We start from the raw sequence: 5297 nt of genomic DNA on the forward strand, positions 1-5297 counted from the left end.
GATACAGATTAAAATAGTAAAATTGTTTCCAAAAGACTAAAGAGACATATTTACAGATGAAAAGAAAAATACTGTAAATATTCTGGAATTAAAAAAAGGAGGAAAAAGCCTCCTCTGCGATTTTCAATTTATCCATAAAGCTTATCATAGTTTTGAATATTTGTTATTTATAATTAAAAAAAAGAGAATTAAGGAAAACCTCATTTCTCCATTACAGAAAGAAGCAGGGACAAAGAAGACCATCAATAAAATATTAAGTTCGAGGAGAAAAATTAATGGCCGGATGCAATGGCTCATAGCTGTAATCCCAACACTTTGAGAAGCCGAGGCGGACAGGTCACAAGGTTAGGAGTTTGAGACCAGCCTTGCCGATATGGTGAAATCTCGTCTCTACTAAAAATACAAAAATTAGCCGGGCATGGTGGTGTGCACTTATACTCCCAGGTACTCGGGAGGCGGAGGCAGAAGAATCACTTGAACCCAGAGGCAGAGGTTGCAGTGAGCAGAGATCGCGCCACTGCACTCCATCCTGGGCGACAGAGCAAGGCTCCATCTCAAAAAATAAAAATAAAAATGAAGAAAAATTAATAACCAAGAGTTCATTATAGCATGTAGATACATAGGAAATTTGATAGAGATCATATGCGTTTTAACAGAATTCTTTTAATTTTTATTAAGTATCTAATAATTCATACTTCCCATTATTACCAAATTGGGGACTAAGAGTAGTGGCACACATAACAGAATTAGAATTACCTCATAGAAAACAGTGTTATTATTATTATTATTATTTTTTTTTTTGAGACAGAGTTTCACTCTTGTTACCCAGGCTGGAGTGCAATGGCGCGATCTCGGCTCACCGCAACCTCCGCCTCCTGGGTTCAGGCAATTCTCCTGCCTCAGCCTCCTGAGTAGCTGGGATTACAGGCACGCACCAACATGCCCAGCTAATTTTTTGTATTTTTAGTAGAGATGGGGTTTCACCATGTTGACCAGGATGGTCTTGATCTCTTGACCTCGTGATCCACCCGCCTCGGCCTCCCAAAGTGCTGGGATTACAGGCTTGAGCCACCGCGCCCGGCCTATTATTTTTTTAAAAAGGCAAAATTACTGTTACTTCTGAATCTGCCCTGGACTGTGTTTACCTCATCCTCAATTCTACTCTGCCTACCACAACAGACATTTATTCCACAGTAAACAACCTCATTTTTAATGTGCTTAATTACATTGTTTGGAATGTATCATGAAATCATATGAGACTAACTAGACAATAAATAGTATAAATACTTAAGTGAAAAAATTCATGAATCTATCCATTCGAAATTTCAGGATCAGCAAAACTGGGAAGTATAAAGCCCAACATTTCAGTTAATAAAATCTGAACAGATTTGTGTTTTGAAAACATCCCTATGGCTCAATATAGAAGACAGATGAAACTGAAAGAATGGCAGAAGAGATCAGTTTCTAAAGGATGCAGTGGTAATCAGAGACAAAGGGAAGAGATAAAAACCAAGAGATTCAAAAGACTGAGTAAAATTGGTGAGTACAAATGGGTGAGTAGAATTAACATTTGTTGAATAACTATATACTTAGCTTTTGAGATTAGAACTTTCTATTTCCTTTGATCGTCAACATCTTTACGAGATAAATATTGCCCTTATTTTTACAAAAGGAGAGACTGAGTCACAAGTAAGCGACTTGAATTTACATAGCTGCAACTTAGTTCTAACATACAAAGGCTTCTATAGCTCTAACATAGCAGAGCCCTGATCCAAATCCAGCTTTGTCAAAACCCAGTTAAACCTCTTTAATGCCCAGGTTCCTACTGGCAAGTTTGACAGTTTAATTATTCATAGACAGTGAAATTGGCTATTAATCTGTCCTTTATCTTGTCTATCCTTCATTAAACTTAAAAAAACATTCTATTATTGGCTGGGTGTGGTGGCTTATGCCTGTGATCCCAGTGCTTTGGGAGGTGGGCTAAGGAGTTCAAGACCAGCCTGGACAACGTGGTGAAACCCCCTCTCAACTAAAAAAACAAAAAAATTAGCTGGGCGTGGTGGCACACGCCTGTAATCCCAGCTTCTAAGGAGGCTGAGGTGGGAGAATCACTTGAACCTAGGAGGTGGAGGTTGCAGTGAGCTGAGATCGTGTCACTGCCCTCCAGCCTGGGTGACAAGGGTGAAACGCCATCTCAAAAAAAAAAAAAAAGAAAAGATTCTATTATCATGTGTCCCTCTAATGTTACTATTAATCAAAACTAAAACTTTGGGTGTGCTTTATAAAATTTCATTTTGTGTTCCATCTTCACACTTAATATTAAATGTCATTATAAATTGATGGAGCAGGTTTGGCAAGGAAGGAGGATAAAATATTTATTTTATTTGAAAACACTGAGTTTGGGCTGGGCACAGTGGCTCATGCCTGTAATCCCAGCACTTTGGGAGGCCAAGACAGTGGAGGAGGTGGAGGGAATCACCTGAGGTCAGGAGTTCGAGACTAGTCTGACCAACATGGTGAAACCCTGTCTCTACTAAAAATACAAAGTTAGCCAAGTGTGGTGGCACACACCTGTAATCCCAGCTACTTGGGAGGCTGAAGCAGGAGAATTGCTTGAATCGAGGAGAAGGTTGCAGTGAGCCAGATTGCACTATTGCAATCCAACCTCAGCAACAAGAGGGAAACTTTGTCTCAAAAAAAAAAAAAAAAAAAAAAAAAAAAAAAAAAAAAAAAAAAAAAAAAAAAAAAAGAGAAAGAAAACACTGAGTTTGAAGCGCTCCTAAGGTATTAAGATAAGGAGGCCTGTCAGTGGTAAAGAATACTCTGCAATAAAGAAGGATTTGGGAGTGAAGCTAAGAAAGCTACCAGTAGTTTGAATTTAGTGACCAAGAAAAGCATCCTCAGTGAGAAAAGATGTAACTTATTTAACTAGTCAATCAAAAATGTGTAAGCGACTACACTTGATCCTCAGTCAGCTGGATTATGGTTGTGTATATAGAACTGTGGCATTTAATTATGTCTTAAATACAATGTAAGCTAGCATGGTAAAATTTTTGAGTTACTAATTCCTAAAAGTAAGCCAAGTACTGCTTTGATTATTTTTCCTAAATTTGGTCTAAAAATGACAGTCAAGATTTAGGTAGGTCTCATATACAATTCTACAGATTCAGTAAAATAAGCCTTCGGGGAATAAAACTTGTTTTTCACTGTAATACCTTTAACATGATATTTATACTTTTTTCAATACTAAGTGCTTTATACGGATTGAAGACAGATGCCAATATGTAACTACATAACTTTCTCTTCCTCTGTCTCCACATATTTAAGAATCCTGTCAGCCAGGTACACTCAATCCCTCCAAATTGGTTACAAAACGAGAGACCCTCTCTCTCACTCAGATACGAAAATTCACAGATGCTCATGTCCCTTATGTGAAACGGTGTCATATATGTGTATGACCTCCCCACATAAAATTATCTCTAGATTACTTGTATAACCTAATATAATGTAAATGCTATGTGAATAATTGTTATATTGTATTGTTTAGGGAATAATGACGAGAACAAAAAAGTCTGTGCAACCATCCACTTTTTTCCTCTGTAATTAATAGTTTCAATCCCTTGATTGAGTCCACAGATACGGAGGATGCACTGATAACTGTGTTATTCCTTCCAACTTACAGAAGAAGAACTAAAACTAAAGAGGTGGTACCAACCTGCTCAGTCACACAACTCTGATTCTTTGTGATATAAATACGTTTTTAAGCAATATACTAGTTGTCTCCAACCGCTCTGTACTTGCACCCATTAAGGAAAATTTGAAATACACATTCCAACATAAAATACTCTTATGTTTTACGTAGAAATCAAATGAAATAAAGTAAACCTGAACAGAAGTACAAATATGCTCCCTCCCCACCCACACACCCATGAAACTGCATGCCATTGCATACACTATTGGACACTTTAAAAGATCACACAGCAACCATCTAAAAGTCAGGGAATTTGGGTTTTTCTCCACATATTTAAGAATCCTGTCAGCTAGGTACAGTCAATCCCTCAGAATTGGTTCCAAAATGAATTTGGGTTTTTCTTTTTTCCTTTAAATATATTATTACTGAGAAGTCTGCCTTTAAAACACTGCCTTTTAATCTCCTACTAATGAAATATGCAGAATAATAAGCACTCACAAAACTTCTGTCTTGAGGGCTTAAATACCAGATGATTGCTCTGAGATGTTTCACAGTATTACCTCAAACCCTATTGGTCCCACAACCCTTTCTCTACCCTAGAGTCCTGTTTTCCGAAATACCCAATTGGGATTCTTCCCCGGTTCATTTCCAAAAGATTAGGGAAAAGAAATGCCATCAACAAACCTTTAAACACTTGTTAATTTTTCTAAATAATACAATTTGCCTTTTCGTAAAACTGGGCTTTCATGACAAATCCGATTTTAGTGATCTTTGTGTACAGCCTTTAAACACACCAGTTGCCACCTTCGAGGTATCATCAGATTCGTGCTAAAAGCCATTCCCGACCCCAGCTTTCCCCCAGACCTCTTCCCCAACTCCAGTTATTCGCCACGGCCCCGGGGAGTCTGGGGACGGCCGGCTGGGAAAGAGCGGCCCCGCGCCGACGCCAAGTTTCCCGTGGCTTAGGAGACCGGTGCCGCCTCTAAGAGCGCGCGAAGATCCCACCGGGCGCCCGACCCGCCCGAGGGACGGACACCTCCCGCCCGGGCCCGCGAGGACCACCGTGGACACCGCTGCAGCTCAGCTGACCCTGCCTCTCCCAGGTGGCTAGGGGTCGCCAGCCAAGGGGACAGCCGGTGGAGGACGAACCCCGGAGCAAGGGAAAGCGACAGCGTGCGCTTTCATCGTACCGCCAACAAGTCGAAGTCTCCCCAAGGAACCTGATCGGCGGGACTGTCGTGGTGCGACCGGACGCTAAGGCCACCCTGCGGGCGTATCGACCTCGGCTAACCACTGCCGACCCACCGGGAAGCGCGCGCCTGCCGCAAGGGAAGGCAGGAGCCCCGGCGCTCCGGCGCCCAACGCGGGACTGACCGCGCCTGCGCTCCGCCCTCCCTCCCTTCGGACTCTGCCCGCACCTGCGCAGTTCCGAGGTTTCACGTCGCTAGAGCCTGAGAGGCCGGAAGTGTCCCTCGGTGGGTGGGTGGGAAGCTGGTAGGCACGCGCGGCTCCGCAGCGGCCGGACGAGAGGGAGGCGGGTGATTTGCCTAAGAGAAAGGGCAGATAACTGGGCGCCCCCGGCAACAGGTCCACGCATGCGTCCTCT

At 42.1% G+C, this 5297-nt stretch overlaps 1 protein-coding gene across 3 annotated transcripts in view; it reads right to left on the reverse strand.

The window, feature by feature from the left end:
• Nucleotides 1–5228, reverse strand: part of SMC6 (structural maintenance of chromosomes 6) — a 93241-nt gene extending 88013 nt beyond the window's left edge. The window contains exon 1 of one of the 3 annotated variants that reach the window (XM_017526152.2): nucleotides 4882–5069. The gene's annotated coding sequence lies outside the window, so the exon portion shown is untranslated. Of the gene's footprint in view, nucleotides 1–4881; nucleotides 5083–5109 lie in introns of those variants that run through there. The other 2 variants (XM_037737459.1, XM_017526170.2) reach the window with 2 other exon arrangements.
• Between the last annotated feature and the right edge of the window lie 69 nt (nucleotides 5229–5297).

The sequence above is a fragment of the Cebus imitator genome, unplaced genomic scaffold (genome assembly GCF_001604975.1).
Source record: "Cebus imitator isolate Cc_AM_T3 unplaced genomic scaffold, Cebus_imitator-1.0 Scaffold1, whole genome shotgun sequence".
NCBI classification, from domain to species: domain Eukaryota; kingdom Metazoa; phylum Chordata; class Mammalia; order Primates; family Cebidae; genus Cebus; species Cebus imitator.